Below are 18,176 nucleotides of genomic sequence, written 5' to 3' on the forward strand. Positions count from 1 at the left end.
CTTTCAATTTCGCCATCTCACACTAGGGAATCCACAGAAGATAAACCCAAAAACAACTAAAAAACTCAAAAACGACAAAAGACTAAGAAATTGGTTATCTTGCACATATAGTGCACTTCACTTCAGCAGTTTACGACTCCCAGATTGACATTTTAAATAGCAATTTAGGACACAATAAATTGACCAAACATTTTGGCGTCGTTGCCGGGGAAGTGAAACTAGGTAGCCAATTTCTTAAAAAAAAAAAAAAATTCAAGGAAGGAAAATTGATAACCTCTCAAAGTATGCTCTCCTCTTGCACTTAGTGCGAATTGGAGGATCAGAAAAGAGAAAGTTATTGGTTTAATAATTTCTTGAGTATGCTCTCTTCTTGCACCTAGAGTGACCTAGAAGATCAGAAAGAGAATTATTAGCCCGACTTGAAGAAAAATAAAAACAATGACATGCATAGAGCAAGATATTCTAGGGGAAGGTTTTTAGCTAGGGCAAAGAGTTCGATTTTTACAACTCCATCTACTTCAAGGAATAGACAATAGACACCTCCATCATCTCCAACTCACACTCCTAACCTTAGGATTCCTGGAATTCCAGAGGCAGTAGTTGAATTAGGAGACTCTCCCACACCATCCATCGAATCTGAATTAGGAAAAGATCCTTTCTTTCCTTCTACAGGGAGACACATTGTAATTTAAGAAGTAGAATCACCTGAGGAAGAAGAGGGAGAAATTCCTCCTCGTTCACCATTAGTAGAGGAACCAGAGGACTCTGAAGTCTCGGAGGAAGCTATCATGACAGAGGAGGTAGTAAACGGATTTGGTAGAGGTAGAGGTTGAGGAGGAGGAGGATGAAATAATGGAGGAGGTAGAGGTAACAATGGGGGAAATAGGGATGGAGATAACTCATTCAGATTTCCTATAGTCGATGAGGATTCTCGAGCAATAATGAAAACAATTTCACCATCTGTCCTCCCAAACTTTCATGGGTTAAGAAATGAGGATCCTGAAACATTTCTATATGAGTTTGAGGTCGTGTGTCGAACTTATGATTATCTAGAAGACTCTCAAAAACTCAAACTGTTTCCTTCAACATTGAAAGGAGCTGCTTTGAAATGGTTCATGGGATTACTCACTCAATCCATTAGGACTTGGAATGATATGAAACAAACATTTCTGGATATATACCTGGACTATTGTATGCCCACCAATCACAAGGATGAAGTATTCAAAATGGTGCAAAGAGAGGATGAAAGCTTGGAGGATTTACTTGAAATATTCCAATACAACCTAAAAAGAGAAAAAATGAGTAACTTAGATGAGGAAACCTTGAAATCCCTTCTATTAAAATCCATTAGAGATGAATGGATAGATATTTTGAGCATGATGGGAAAAGGAGATATATCTCAACTTCCACTTCATGATATAGCAGAGTTATGTGTCCATCTCTCAAGGGGAAAATCTAAAACCGGAAAAGGGCCTAGAGATCCTTCTCTCATTAGAGAAAACAAATATGCAACTGGATCAGTAAGTAGGGCTGAGATTGGCAACATGCTTGATGAATTCAAAACTGATATCTTAGGGAGTCTTAGTGAGCAACTAGACACCCTTAAAATACAAAACAAGAAGAAAGAAGAAGCTGAATCTTTGGCCATCTTTTGCCCAAAATGTAGAAAGAAACATGCTCTAAGGGAATGTCCCTTGGATGCAAAAGTTGTAGAAACATGTGTGATTTGTTCAGAGAATCATGAGACCAAGGATTGTCCTTCAATTCTTGGGCTCAAAGCTGTCATTCAAGAAGATCCAAATACAATTGAGTCTCTCTGTTTTGTTGCAAGGAGACCTTGGCAGGGACAACAAAACCAAGGGTTTAATAACTCTATGAACTTTCAACCCCCACCAAATTGAAATCCTTGGCAACAAACTTGGTCCCAACCTCAAAATACTTTTCAATCATGGGTACAAGGTATGCAAAATCCTTATGGGAGATTTGCTCAATTTTATCAATATCCTCCATCTTTTCAAAACCAACAAGGTCCACAACTTCCAAATCAAAATCCACAACTATCATTGCCATTTCCACAACAACAACAACCTTCTCAATAGAATCCAAATTCTCAACTCTTGCTTCCATTCCAACAGAAGCCAAATCAACTTCCTTCCCAGCCATTGCCAAACCCCAACAATAAAGACCCTCAAAATGCTTATATGGTAGAAGGTCAACAATTTCCTACCTATATGATTGTCCCTCTCAATGATGTACAACTCAGATCTAGTAGAGCTTTAGATAAACCTTCTATAGATGCCCAAAAGCAAAGCATTTCTGAGTAAGATTCTCTTGAAGCCAATAAAGGTTGTGATGCATCTCTTCAAAACCCAAGCACTCAAAAAGAAAAAGAAAAAGAATCAACCCCCACAACTCCTATAGTTGAGCAACCTGCACCTTCATCCACACCTCCTTTTCCTAAAAGATTACAAATTGACAAAGGGGTGGAAAAACAAATCTTGTTGCCTGACTATGATTTTCTAGATGAATTAAATAATGTCTGTATCAAGATTCCTTTGTTACAAGCCATTAGAGATATTCATATTCTAGAAAAAACAATAAAGGAGTTGAGTCTTAAAAGACCGGGAAGGAAACCAAGAGATACAAGAAGAATCCACCTGGTAGGAAAAATTGCAGATATCATGATGAGAAAAATTACTATGCAGAAGTATGTAGATCCCGATAGTCCAATTGTCAAAACACATATCAATGGGGTAGAAATTCCAAACACTTTGATTGATTTAGGGGCTGCTATCAACATTATGAGTAGACAGACTATGGAACAGCTGAAACTTCCTAATCTTCTTTTTACACCTACTTTACTGCAACTTGCAGATCGATCAATTATCAAAGTAGATGGTGTATTAGAAGACATTTTGGTCTCCTTAGACTCTTGGGAATATCCAGTAGATTTCATGATTTTAACCCCCAAGAGTAATTTAGGAGGACACTCTCTCATCTTAGGAAGACCTTGGCTAACCAAAGCTGATGCTTTTATCAATTGTAGGTCTGGGGATATGTATATTTCTGATGGTAATTCAATAAAGAATTTCAATCTGTATCCTCCAGCAAAAGCAATTACAGAAATAGGAGATAATGATTGGGTTGATGATGAGGATACTATACAATCTGTCTTTACCATTTCTGAAATCAGTGAAGATAGTCAAATTCTGAACACATTAGAAAACTTTGAAACATCTTCAAAATATGACCACACACAATTTCAGTTAGATTCTAACATTGAGTATATATCATCTAGACAAATGTCTCTTTTCTCTATGGAAGAGTTTGGTAGTTCCGCCCTTGAGATCTTTCCAGGTAAAACATTGAATATCAACAAAAACTTGGAAAGATCACAACAGGGAGAATTAACCAAAATCTTGCAAAAACATTCTACTGCTTTGCATGGGAGTATACTGATATGAAAGGTATTGACCCTAAGACTTGCATTCATCACATCTACATCGAGGAAAATAGTAGACCAATTAGACAACCTCAGAGAAGGATGAACCCAAACCTTAGGGAGATAGTCAAAGAAGAACTCCAAAAACTACTCAATGTAAACTTCATTTATCCAATTTCAGATAGCCGATGGGTTTCTCCTCTGGTTATAGTACCTAGAAAGAATGGTAAATGGAGGGTATGGATTGATTACAGGGAATTGAACAAAGCAACTTTGAAGGATCACTTTCCTTTACCCTTTATTGATCAGGTATTAGATACTTTAGCAGGCAAAAATTATTTTTCATTTTTGGATGGTTTTAGTGGCTATAATCAGATTCAGGTAGTGCCTGAAGATCAAGATAAGACCACATTTACCTGTCCATGGGGAACTTTTGCTTACCGAGTACTTCCTTTTGGATTATGTAATGCACCCGCAACATTTCAAAGGGCAGTACTAGGAATCTTTTCTGATCTAATCCATGATTGTGTAGAGGTGTATATGGATGATTTTACAGTTTATGGTAATTCATTTGAAGAGGAATTATAGAATTTGGAAAAAGTCCTTATAAGGTGTAAAGAAACAAACCTTTCATTGAGTCATGAAAAATGCTTTATGATGTTTACTGAAGGGATTGTTTTAGGACATCATATTTCAGGGGATGGGATTAAAGTTGATAGATCAAAAGTTGAAGTCATCTCCAAGTTGCCTATTCCAAATTGTCAGAAAGATGTTAGAAGTTTCCTTGGATTTACTGGATACTATAGAAGATTTATCGAAAACTTCACCAAAATAGCATCTCCACTCTTCAAATTACTTACAAAAGACTGTGAATTCAAATGGGATCCTGATTGTCAATCTGCATTTGAAACTTTGAAAACAAGAATATCTGAAGCATCCATTTTGAGAGGGCCAAATTAGAAACTTCCTTTCCATATTTCTACAGATGCTTCAGATACAGCTCTAGGAGTTGTGTTGGGTCAAAAGGATTTAGTTCCTTATACCATTTACTACACCAGTAAAAATTTGACTCCCACCGAGTTAAACTATATTGTGACTGAAAACGAGTTCTTAGATGTTGTTCATGCAATCAATAAGTTTAGACATTATATAATAGGCTATGAAGATTTTGTCCATACTTATCATTCTGCAATTAGATATCTAATGAACAAACCTGTTACTAATGGCAGAGTTACAAGATGGCTCTTACTTTTACAAGAATTCAATATTACTGTGTTGGATAGACCAGGGAAACAAAATACAATAGATGATTTATTGTCTAGAATCCAAAATACTAATGAAGATTCTCCTGAAGAGGATAAGTTTCCATATGAATATTTATTTGTAGTAACTACTAAGACTCCTTGGTATGCAGATATTGCTAACTATTTGGTTACAGGGAAGCTACCTCCACATTTATTTCCTAGTGAAAAAAGAAGAATTATTCAGGAGAGTTCGAATCATTCATGGATTTCTAATGAATTGTTTAAAATAGGGCTAGATTGTGTGATCAGAAGATGTATTCGGGAAGATGAAATGCCTGACATCCGCAAGGCATGTCATGATAAACCATGCGGTGGACACTTTGCTGACAAAAGGACGGCCTATAAAATCCTTTCTTTAGGATATTATTGGCCTTCCCTTTTCAAAGATGAAAAACAATATGTCAGAATGTGTGACAGCTGCCAAAGAGTTGGGAGACCGACTCTTTCAAACGAAATGCCATTACAACCACAGGTACTCATCAAACCCTTTGAAAAATGGGCTTTATATTTCATTGGACCCATTAATCCACCATCTAAACAGAAGAAGTATATATTGGTATGCACTGATTATGTCACTAAATGGGTAGAAGCCAAAGCATTGCCTCTGCCACTGAAAATTCACTTGTTCATTTTCTTTATGAGGATATTTTTACTCGTTTTGGTGTCCCAAGAGAAATTGTGACAGATCAGGGAAGTCAATTTACATCTAACTTGATGGAGAAGCTGATGGAAGAATACAAAATCAAGCACAGAAAATCTACTCCTTACCATCCGCAAGCAAATGGCCAAGTGGAGTCTAAAAACAAAGTTCTTGAGAGCATCATCACCAAATCTGTCCATCTACACAGAAGAGATTGGGCAGAGAGGCTTCCTGAAGCCTTGTGGGCCTACAGGACTACATGGACGAATACAACAAGGCATTCTCTCTATCAACTTGTTTATGGGAAAGAAGTCCTGCTCCCCATTGAGTTTCAAGTCAAGACTTTCAAGATGGCAGTACAGTTGGGGATGAATCTATCAGAAGCCCAAAAGCACAGAATGGAGCAGCTGAATGAGCTAGATGAGATCAGACAAGAAGCAATTTTAAGGGCTGATCTAGTTCAACATCAAAGAGCTAAGTGGTATGACAGATATATCAAAGAGAAAAAGTTTCAAGAGGGAGATTGGGTGCTACTGTTTGATTCCAAGTTTAAAGACTTCAAAGGTAAATTTCAGACCCATTGGCTTGGGCCATATGAGATTGACAAAGTCTTTAACAATGGAGCGGTAAGAATCAAGACCATTGATGAATTTCAGACTCCTCTTATTGTGAATGGCCATCGATTGAAAATTTATCATAAGCCACTCTCAAAAGAAGAATTTGTCAAAATGTTCCAAGAGAATTCTGCAATAAGGCTGGTGGAGAAGAATCCTTCTTCCCCACCAGCCTGCCCTTTGTTCCTTTCAGTTAAAAAAAAAATTGTATAAGCCCGAAAACCAATCACAGATTGGCGGTCTTATGCAGAAAATATAGAGTGAAAATCAGGGACACCTAACACTCTATATTTTCCAAAAAAAAAATAAAAATCTCTCCTCTCCTTCTTTTTCCATCTTCACTCCACCTCATTTGCCATTTCACTCCATCTCCATATCATTCTCATTTTCATTTCACTTCATTCTGCTTCACTTTCACTCTATTCCACTCATTTCATTTTCATTTCATCAATAAAAGTCCCTTTCAGGACTATTTTCACTCAGTTAGTTCTTTTCTAACTATCTTTGTTCAGCTAAGTGGGTGCTGCCCCAGTTTCTGCAGCTGGAAGCAATTTCCGTAGCGAGAAACAGTTTCCGCAGCCAGAAACGATTTTTGCAGCCACCACCACTCTGTTTTTCAAATTCACAGTCAAAATGGTAGTGCAATAATCATGAAAATGCATGTGTAATTGAGCAAATTCTATGAAGACATGGAGCATCTCCAAGACATCAAGGAAGAGCAGTTGGTTAAAAGCTATGAGCAAGAAATGACAAGGTTTCCAAAGGTATGAGCAATTTTTTTTATCAAATAGCAATTAAAGTCATGATTATGCATAGTTATCAAACCATAAAAGCTCTACTATGTGCAATGATTCGGTACGATAGCTCCATTACCCACTCCTATTCCACGATATTACTCCACACACCATGCATTCATTTCTTAACGGTCTCATGATTGATTTTCGGGTTTAAACTCAAGTTGACTGCACTTTCATTTACCACCTGTACTCATGAGATGTGACCTATCCCATTACGGCTCCTCTCCACCGCATTTCCCGCAGCCATCCATTAAAACATGTGATATTTCATACGCAGCCGTTAATTCAAAAATCTCGACTCGACTCTGTTCACTTATCATTCTATTAAAATCATCCTCTTCACATACACGCATTTCAACTTGTGAACTCATTTGCAACTGCTTATCCTCTGTTCCGCCTGTAGTCTGAAGCATTCCCGTTACTACTACCGATTGCAACCACTACATTTTACCATAAACCCTGCAACCAAGCTACCTTCCCTCTACTAAACCCTCACACACAATTGAATCCTCAGTTGAAATTAAAAATAAAGGAAGGAATGGGAAAACTACTAAGGGAAGAACCAAAAGGACCGAAATATTTAGAAGGTTACCCTCAAGCAAAATATTTGTTGAAGAAAGCCAAATGGTTACGCTTCATACAAAAGTTTAAAGGCTATAATAAAGAGGTTACCAAAGCTTTTGCATGGTCTTTCGATGGCCAAATGGTGTAGATTGGAGACTTCAAGCTCACGGTGACTGAAACAACAGTAGCAGTTGCCACAGGCTTACCCCAAGAAGGTGAGCGATGGTTCAAAAACAAAAGCATGGATGAACAGACATGGAGAATTATGCTAAGAAACCGAGGTATGGACACCACTGTGTTTACTAAAGGAATTCCTGTTCATGTATTGAAAGAAGAATGGGCCAGTCTGCTATTAGTAATCCAAAAATTTATCACTTGCGAAGGACACTTTAGTTCAATGTACATGTACCATGCTAGACTGTTGATGAATTTCTTAGAAATTCAAACTCTTAATTTGCCTTATTTCTTACTGTTGAGTTTGAAAAAGATGAATATTACAGTCCAAAAACACATAGGCAATATAGAACCTCATCTATATCATCATGGACTTGTAAAAATTCTCATTGAGGACCAACTAAAGAAAAACAAAGATACCTGGGAACAATTCTTGATAAGAAACTACTTTCAAGAGCCATCTGAGGCTTCTGAAAGTAGTACACCAAAGACACCAAGAAAAAGTAGGAGAAAAGAAAAGAGTTCCATAGTCCAAGACTCCCCTACTACAGAAACTCAAGAAGTTGGTCAAAAAGAAAAAGAGAACAGAACTAAAGACAAGAAACAGAGAAAAGAGAAAGGCAAAAGAACCATCCAAGAAGTCTACCAATCACCTGAGCCATCCATAGAGGAGGATTATCAACCACTGTCAGAGAGATTAGTGCATCTTCAAGAACAGGCTGCTATAGCAAAGAAAAAGGAAAAAGGGAAACAGAGTATACAAGAAAGGAGTACTAGTCCACCATACTTAAGGAGAAGCACCAGGCTAAGAGGAAAGGGAAGTAAAACACAAATAAAACGACCCCACTTCATTAACTTGGGTGGAGAGACACCCGAGAAACCTCCAGCTGGCTGTAGTCCACCTCATCCTCAGCCAAGTATTGAAACTAGTCGTCCACATGATGAAAGCCCTTATCGGCCAAAGCTAGGGAGCAGTCCTCCTCCTCCACAAGATTTTGAACCCAGTCCAAGAAAGACACCTGAAGTAGATCCCAATCGACATGAGGTTTATGAATACTTGGAATCTTTAGAAAAATCAGCTGCAGGTCCGAGTACCACTCTGCCATCAGATGCACAAGTTCAGTCCTTAAAGCAGGAGGTATTTGAATTAGAGGTCCTAAATAGGCATATCAAGCAAGAAAATGAAGCACTCAAGGAGCAGAGCAAAGTAGATAAAATTATTCATGATAACACTATGCTTCATTGGGACTATGGCAAAAGAAAAACAAGAAACTGAAGAAAAAGTGCAGAAAGTTGAGCAGAGCATTAATCAATCTCAAATTTAGATGTCTAATAAGGAATCCCAGGATGGTGGTAGCACCAAAGAAGAAGAAAAGAGGGCTAGATGTCCTAGAAGAAGCTTCAGAACATATGGATTAGAAGGGAATGACTAACACCTTCACAGTGGGGGTATGTTGAGTCCCAAACCTGCACTTCCCTATATACCTTTTCAACCTTCTTTTCCATTTACTTAATCCACCAAGCTGTAAAATCATTGCATATTAGTCTAAAAAGAGCTTATGAAATGGTTTCCTAACTATGTTCATGACTACTATTTGGTTTAGATTTTTGTTCAAGAAGCTGCAGAAACTTGTCACTTTCCGCAGCCAGCTCATGTTTCTGCAGCCATTTTGTTAAAGACTATGTTACAGGTGTCTAATGGATAAACCGGCCACATGGGCAAGATGCAAGTGACATGTACATGGAGCGTGTCCCCTTAGTTCAGCCAAATCACTCATAAACAGTCATGGTCAAAGGCGGTCAAAGGAAGGGCCAAACCAAGAGTTTTGCAGTGGCACGACTCTGTTTTGCCCACGTGAAGGTTTGTGTGGCATGATCATCAATTTCCGAAGGTATTGCCACACCTGTAGATCAACCCGTGAATTGAATCGAGCAGCCACCACTCCATGGATTTAACTGTCATGATTACCATAATGCTAGATCTCAGGCCGTGGAGATTTACGTGTCTGCTTGGAAGCATAGAATCTAGGAATTAGTTGCAGCATTTTCACTTATAAATAACGCGTTGGTATATGCTGGATAGTTAGTTTTTCAGATGTAATTTTGACTATTGTTATAATCCCACTATACTGTGCTTTACTTTGTCTTATTACTGCACTTTAATATATGAGAAGACAGCATTCCTGAATTCGATTTGTGACTGAGTACTGACTGGCTGAGGTTGCAGAGGGCCCCTGTACACCAAGGCTCTATATAGTTTCTTACTTGCTTTCATTTACTGCTTTTATAATCATTAGCTTGTATATATTACGTTGTTCTGATGTTCATGATTAACTGTTGTCCATATTTCCTTTTATGTTAACTGTTAGCTGGTTAGTGCTTTTCTTACAGGTTTTTCTAAGCAGCCCAGGCAAATTTACATATTTTTAATGACTACTGACATGAGATCATCTTGTCCTTTCTGTTGATTTTCATTTACTAAGTTTTAATTCCAGCATTGTCATTTCTTTCAGTTTTGCTTTACTTATTTACTTTCCTGCCACTTAGATATCATATTACTCATTTGTTTATGATTTCCTTTCTATAACCAAGTGACTCAATTAGTGAGGAATCAGAATATTATTTGATGTAGTATGATTTAGTTTGCTTTCCTGCAAGTTAGAGATTAAATTACTTATGTCATTTTCAAGAATTGAAATATGAATGAGAAGTTAAATCTTAGTTTCCTTTTATGCAATTTGATTTCCTGCAATTTAGCTATCATATTACTCAGCTTGTTTATGATTACTTCCTATAGCCAGAGCGAGTCGAAAGGTGAAGGGTCAGAATGTGGGTTGAAGTAGTGTGATTTAGTTTGCTTTACTTTCAGTCTTTGAGTTTCTTTGAGTTCAATTTTTATTTTCTTTTTCATACAACAGTAAGGATACTAGGCCATTGTCACTAGTTCACTGTTTTGGTACATTTATTTGCTTTTGAGAATTGATTTCATCACAGTCAGTTTGAAACCTTCTTTTTGAGAACTTTGAAGTTTGGAAAATCATTGTAGAAATCACCAATACCATCCATACTTGACTTTCAATTTTTCCATCTCACACTAGGGAATCCACAGAAGATAAACCCAAAATCAAACTAAAAAACTCTAAAATGACAAAAGACTAAGAAATCAGTTATCTTGCACATACAATGCACTTCACTTCAGTAGTTTACGACTCCCAGATTGAAATTTTAAATAGAAATTTAGGACACACTAAATTGACCAAACAATCGGCCAGCTCTTTTGAGGAGGAGCAAGAGAGACAATAGGGGGTGGAAGTAACATCCACAAGGCAACAGGGCAGATAGGCCTCTGATATTAAAAAAGCATTCATTGATATCAAAGCTAGGAATGAGCCAGTGAGACTACAGCTGTACAACCAGCTAATAAGGATGGTCCCTACCAATCAGCAAAGGCTAATGGCAGCCTATGACATCCAGGAAGGAAGAATGACCCTCAGTTACTTCAGACCTACAACTCAACAACCCCAATCAGCTACTGATTACATTAGAACCAATCTGGAATTGTTCGCCAAGGATATCCATCCGATGGACCAGATTGAATTGCACAAGCAGACTGGGGAGATGGTATATTCTACTCTAGCAGATAATACATTGTTAGCCCACAGATTACAAAACTCTTTGCACAATACTTTGTCCAACTAGAGTTGGAGAAAGCTTCGTCACAGGCCAAGGACAATAGGATCAAGTCCTTGGAGGAGATCATCATAGAGTTGGGACATGACCCCACTGATCCCAAGGGTGTGCAAGCCTTGATAAAAAAGAAGGATGAAGACATAGCTGCCCTAAGAAGACAAATCAAGCTGTCACACATATTGCATCCTCAATCTATAGAGGTGGACCAACAAAAAGAGGAGCAGGATGTAGTAGCTTTGCTCACAACCTTACATAAAAGGTTGGTAGAGACAGAGAGTGCCTTGGAGGCATCATTACAGGGGAGACAGGGAGAGTTGGCCTCTCAGCCAATTCAAAAAGTTCAGATTCTTACAACTGCTCCTCCCACAACCACCACAATAGTCCCTCCCACGGTTACAACATCAGAAGCAGGTGCTTCAAGCTTAGCACCAATTTCAGTAACTACCTCAGCACCTACAGAGCAAGGCACCAGCTTGAAAATGGACAACATGATGAAAGAAATAGAAGCCTTGGAATTAAAAATGGCAGAATTGAAAGAAACCAAGGAAAAGCTGGCTAAGATTAAGGAAAAATATGATAAATCAAAACAAGAAGTGGCCGAGAAGACAAGGGAAGTCAAGGCCTTAGAAAGAAGAATCAAGGAGCTAGAGAAAGAGCTCACTTTTAATAGGACTCTAGCAGATATCAAGAAAATCTTGTGGGCCAAGATTGGCCAATCCATTACAGACCAATGGAAATCCATTGAAACTATTCATGAGAAAATGGATTTAATAAGCTTGGCTCAGTTTGAAAACCAAAAGGCTAGAACATCTCTAGGAAACATGCCCGATCAAGCTAACAGAATGATCCAACTTTTGAATACTCGCACCAAAGGGCAGTTGGCCAAATTAGGAATCAGGAACAGGACTGAAACTATTTTTCTAATAAAAAGGGTGTTAACCCTTAGGAATTTTGTGCAGACATTGGAGAGAAAATGCCAAGAGATGCAAGTAGAGGTGGATGAATTCAGAATAAAGATCGCAGCATTACAGAGCAGAGGGCTACCTAACCTAGTAACCAGCGCTAGAAGACTGCTGTCACATGAGCATTATGCCAACAGAATGAACAATTATGCTGCCAATCAAATAATAGCTTCCTCAAGCACTTCAGAAGATACAGGGCCTCCAACTGGACAGGCTGTCTTTGATAAATTAGAAATTCTATTCTATATTGTACATGAGATAAATCATCTCTTTAAAGACCAACCAAACTTTTACAGATACACAGAAGCTGATGAAACACTGATAAAGATACAAAGACATCAGCTACCTACAGAAGATTGGTGGAGAGGAATGATGGTGACGTTGCTCAGGTGATTTTGGGTATTAATTCCTCTTTGTAAGCTACAGTTCAGCATATACAGATGGCACGGTCCAACAAAGCATCATAAAGCAGAATTTTAATGTTAATTACAATGCATCAAAAGTAAAGTAGCCCAGCACCAAATATGAAGACCATGAAGACCAAGATAAGAACAGGCAGCATAACAGCATCAGAAAAGCACAAGCAGAAAAAATGCGCGACAAGCAGCTGACTCATTCAGCCCAGAAAGTCAAAAATTCTCTGACATAATAGACAGCTAGCAAGCCAATATTAACTATAGTATTTAATTCTTCATTTACTTCCTTGGAAGAGTTGGTGATGTAATTTATTACATGAAGACTCATCATCTAGATATTTTGTATCATATTTTTTTGTATATATACCTCCCCATGAAACGTATTTGGGGTTGGTTGATGATTTTCGCTCTAAGAGCTGCGCTGTAACTTTCAGATTTTCTAATACAAAGAGCTGATGGAGTTTATGATTTCTGCACTATCTGGATGTGAATGTGATGAGCTTTGTTCTGCTACAGGATTCTTGTGTTGTTTAATGAAACAATAAGTTTTTCTAAACCATGTTTTATCTTTTCTATGTTTGCTAAATTCACATATATGTTTGATGATCGAAAAAGAATAGCTCAGGACTTGCTTAAATACACCCTTTGCTTAATCTCTGTTTCTAATCATGTTTTCTTCAGAATTGGTCATGAATATGAATTCTTAATTGCTCATATTTGCACTGATTCTCTCATTATGAATGCTGTTTAGGAATTCTTAACTGCTCCTAGATAATATTCTCATATTTCCCTCTATCAGCATAGTGAAAGATCCTTGACTGCCTTTCATTCCCTGATTCCATGCCACCGAGGATACCTATCTGGCTCTGTAGTACTACCTCTTTCCCAAAAAGCACTTTCAGCAGTACACAGTCATTGACTCCATTGCCCAATGGTTTAAGTTATTCTGAGAGCTGCATGTCAGATCTATTTGAAACCATCATCCAACCAAACTCAAAACAAAATCCCACGCATTATAACTAGCCTAAAATTACACCGAAACAAAGTTAAATCATAAAGAGAGAGCCCTCTCTGGTTGCAGGTAGGCTAGGACCTGTAGCTAAAATATTGGTTAGTGGTTACCTCGGCCGTATTCCCTTGGGAGTCAAAGGGAACAACCTGAGTGATAACATCATTGGCGACTCCACTGGGGAAGAACGAATTTTTCAATTGCTGTCTATTCCTTAAAACTACAGATGAAGCCTGAATGTCATCCAGGAAGCCTTTGAAACTGTTCTTGCTTTGCATTTACAGGATTAAATAAAAGCTGCTTCAGTCAATCTTCATTCTAGTTTTAAGCTTTAAACAACTGTTCCAAAAAATTTGATCAGTTCCTTCCTAAAATCAGAAATTTCCCAGAAAATACCAAAAACAAATTCGGAAGCTGGCTCCAAAGAAGAAAACTCGTTATACTAGGTCAAATCCTGACCCAGACCCTCCAGCTGTTTTTGACAATCCCAACTTAATCCCAAAGATCCTTAGGAAGCAAGAGGAACAAGAAGATTTTGCTGATTCAAGCCCTAAAACAGTTCCACAAAACTATATTCCAACCCGTCCTAAACCTTCACTTCATCCTCACATTGCTCTTTCTTCTCCTTCTTCCTCATCCACCTCTCAAAACATATTCTCCACACCTTCATCCACTGCACAAATTTCCATTGCTATCCCTGTTGTTCCAGCTGTTCCATTCCTTCCTGTTGTCCCATTTGTCCCTGTAAATATGGAAAATCGTTATGCCCCTTTACAGCTACCTGGAAATCCTGGGGCTATGCCTCAGGATTACCAAAGTAATATCACTTATTTTGATTGTACTGGTACATATACTGCCTTACAACATACCAAGAAAATGTAATACTACTTTGAAAATTATGAGATAGACGATGATGATGTAAGAATGAAGATTTTTGTCCAAAGTTTAACAGGGGAAGTAAGAACTTGGTTTAGAGCACTTGCTGCAAATTCCATAGCCAATCCGGATGCTCTTTACCATACATTTCTCAACATATGGGAAAAGAAAAAAGATCCACTGCACATTCTATCTGAATATGACACCATAAAAAGAGGCCCACAAGAAACTGTCCTAGATTATTGTGCAAGATTCAACAATGTTTACAATGCCATCCCTCAAAACGTTAGACCTCCACCTGACTTAGCCTTAATCAAATTCCCTGATGGATTTGATTCTGACATGGCGTATCAACTGAGGGAAAGAGCCCCTCCAACTTTAGCAAACATGCAAAACATAGCTGTTAGTGTAGAGGCAAACCTTATTGCTAAAATAAATCGGGCAAGAGCTGAGAGAAGAACTATTTTTAAAGAAGAAACTTCAGAATTTGAACAAAAATTGGATGCAATCATCAAAGGTATGGACAAACTTGGGGATAGGGTGGAAACCATCGAGAGAAAATCATCATGGGAAGGTCTACCAAGTACTGCTAGGAACCCAAATTTTAGAAAAAAACAAAATCCAAATGTTGGGAGGGTTGGCCCTGATCAGAACAACAGACCTCCGTTTCAAGAGAACTACCCCGAAGCCTCAACATCTAGTGAAACAATAGAGGAACCTCACATCAACTTAATGGGCTTAGACAGTGAAAATCAGGTCTTTCTAACATAATAGGATCAAGAGGCCCATAATTGCAATCAATTTCAAACCAAATCAGGAGAGTCATTTGACTTTAGGGAAGTCTATGATGCAGCAGTTTATGAGGTACATAAATAATATAAACTAAGGAGTAGAACCATAGATGTGCCTGAACCTATCAAACCAAAGGATAATAAACAGCCAAAAAAGACAAAAGACAAAGCTGTTCTCCCAGAATCCTCTGATAAAACAGACCCACACCCAAGAGAAGTCATTGTGGAGGATATATCAGATGTACAACCCTCTAAAAATCAGCCATCCTCATCCCTCCCCTCAAAAGCAAGTTCAAACAACATTCCTGAAAATAAATTCAAAACAGATTCAACTCAAAATCATACCCATGATGAAGAAAAGGTCACTGAAAATTCAGCTGAAAAGGAAAAATCTGCTGCCCATAATACAAAGACTCAGATAGAAAAACCCTTCAACTTGGAAACAGAAATAGGTAAGATGAAGATAGCTATTCCTCTCTCTGAACTTGCCAAACATGAAGTATATAGACAACAAATCAATAGGTCACTCCAAATATCAGACAATAGGGATGTTGTAAATGTTCTAGACAATCAACCTGAATTACTTTTTGGTCCTGAAGTTAATGGAAAAACAGCAAATGGAGGAGTTCCACCTTTTTATGTCAGTTTAAACATTCATGACAAGGTGTTACACAATGCAATGTTTGATTCCAGAGCCTCACATAACCTAATGCCTAAATCTGTGATGGAAAAACTAGACCTAGATATCACAAGACCATACAAAGATTTATTCTCATTTGATTCTAGTCAGGTCAGGTGTTTAGGCCTAATCAAAGATCTTTGTGTATCCTTAGTCCAATACCCAACCAAAACAATTCTGATGGATGTGGTGGTAGCTGACATTCCACCCAAATATGGCATGCTTTTATCCAGGTCATGGGGGGCCAAACTCCAAGGATCCTTGCAACTAGACATGTCCTATGCCACTATTTCAGTCTTTGGGCAACCAAAGAGATTATACCGTGAAACACTAATGAAATATGTGGTGAGTAGTCAAGAAAAGCCCCAAAACTTCCCCATCTACTCAATGCATTCTAATGTGGACTCATTCATCTTATATAATGCTGATATGTTTACCAAAACTGATGCCAAACTCTTGATAACAGCACAACCATAGAGTATGAATGAACAATCTACTGATCCAGATCGAAAAATTGTCAATATGACTAATTCAATAAAGAAAAATGACACATCAAATGACTTAGAAGAACCCAATCTGCCCATGGTGCAACTTTCTAAAACTCTCAATGCAACCCTTGACCATGAAATCTTATGGTATTTAGAGTTTGATGGCTCAATCAACAAATTAGGAGCAGGGGCAGGGGTCTGGGTACACAACATGCAAAAATGACCAGGCTGAAGGTCATGCATATAGGCTAAACTTCTGATGCACAAACAATATGGCCGAGTATGAAGCCCTCTTGTTAGGTCTCAAACTCATCAAAAATCTAGGTGCAACCAAAGTCTCAATTCTAGGGGATCCAAATCTGATCATATAGCAGATGAAGGGAAATTTTGTCACAAAATATCTGAGATTGAGGGCTTACAGAGGGGAAGCCATTCAAATACTTGACAACTTCTCAGAATCTTAGTTAACTAAAATTTACAGAAAGCTCAACTTACATGCACATAGCTTGGAAACCTTTGCCAGCACTTGCAAGCTACCTTTAGAACCCAACCACCGTTTCACTGCCAAAATCAAACATAGACCTGCTGTCCGTGATAATGTTAAAAATTGGCAGATCTTTGAAAATAATACACAAATAAATAACTTCCTCACTTTGAAAGAGAAATTCTCTAACATGAACATTGATACAAGCACTGTGGACGACCAACAACAAAGGCACAAAATTGAACAAAACATATCAACTGAAACAACAAATCTGATTCTGCATCCAACTACGTTTAATGACAAAAATGTACAACAGCTGAAGCAAACAGATTTTGATGAAATAACTGAGGCAGAGGCTGAAGTAATTGATCTAAAAGACAATTTTCTTCCCATAGGTTTAACTCCTTTGGAGGATTTATTCGATTCAAATGATATCTCAAGGAAGCCAAAAATGCAATCACTAAATGCTGAAATTGAGGACTGCAACATTGGAACCACGGAAAATCCCAAAATGGTAAAGCTATCGAAGGCATTACCCGCTGATCAGAAGTTGAAATACATTCAATTGTTCAAAGATTTTCAAGATATCTTTGCTTGGAGTTATGAGAACCTCAAGTCCTATGATACTTCAGTCATCCAACACACTATACCTTTGAAAGGGAATCAAAAACCTTTTAAACAAAAGCTTAGAAGAGTGAATCCCGTCCTCCTCCCTCTGATTGAAAAAGAAGTTAAACGAATGTATGAAGTAGGAATCATTGCTCCAATTAGGTTCTCAGAGTGGATTTCAAATCTAGTGCCTACTAGAAAGAAGACGGGAGAGATTAGACGGTGTGTTGACTTAAGGAATTTGAAAAAAGTCTCTCTCAAGGACCATTGCCCCTTACCAAAAATGGATCATATCCTACAAAGGGTAGTGGGAGCCTCTAGGATCTCATTTTTAGATTGATTCTCAGGATTCAATCATATTTTAGGACACCCGGATGATCAAGACAAAACTGCCTTCACAACACCTTGGGCAACCATTAAATATGTCAAAATGCCTTTTGGGCTTAAAAATGCAGGGGCCACTTTTCAGAGAGCAATGGACATAGCCTTTGCCAAAGAGATCCATGATTTCCTAGTAGTCTACCTTGATGATCTCACTGCCTTTTCAAAATCAGACCAAGAACACTTAGAACATTTAAGGCAAGTGTTTCTAATTTGCAAAAAATATGGCATATCTTTGAATCCAAAGAAATCATTG

The sequence above is a fragment of the Pinus tabuliformis genome, chromosome 1_1 (genome assembly GCF_031772625.1).
Source record: "Pinus tabuliformis cultivar Carrire ecotype Pingquan chromosome 1_1, CPIR1, whole genome shotgun sequence".
NCBI lineage: Eukaryota > Viridiplantae > Streptophyta > Pinopsida > Pinales > Pinaceae > Pinus > Pinus tabuliformis.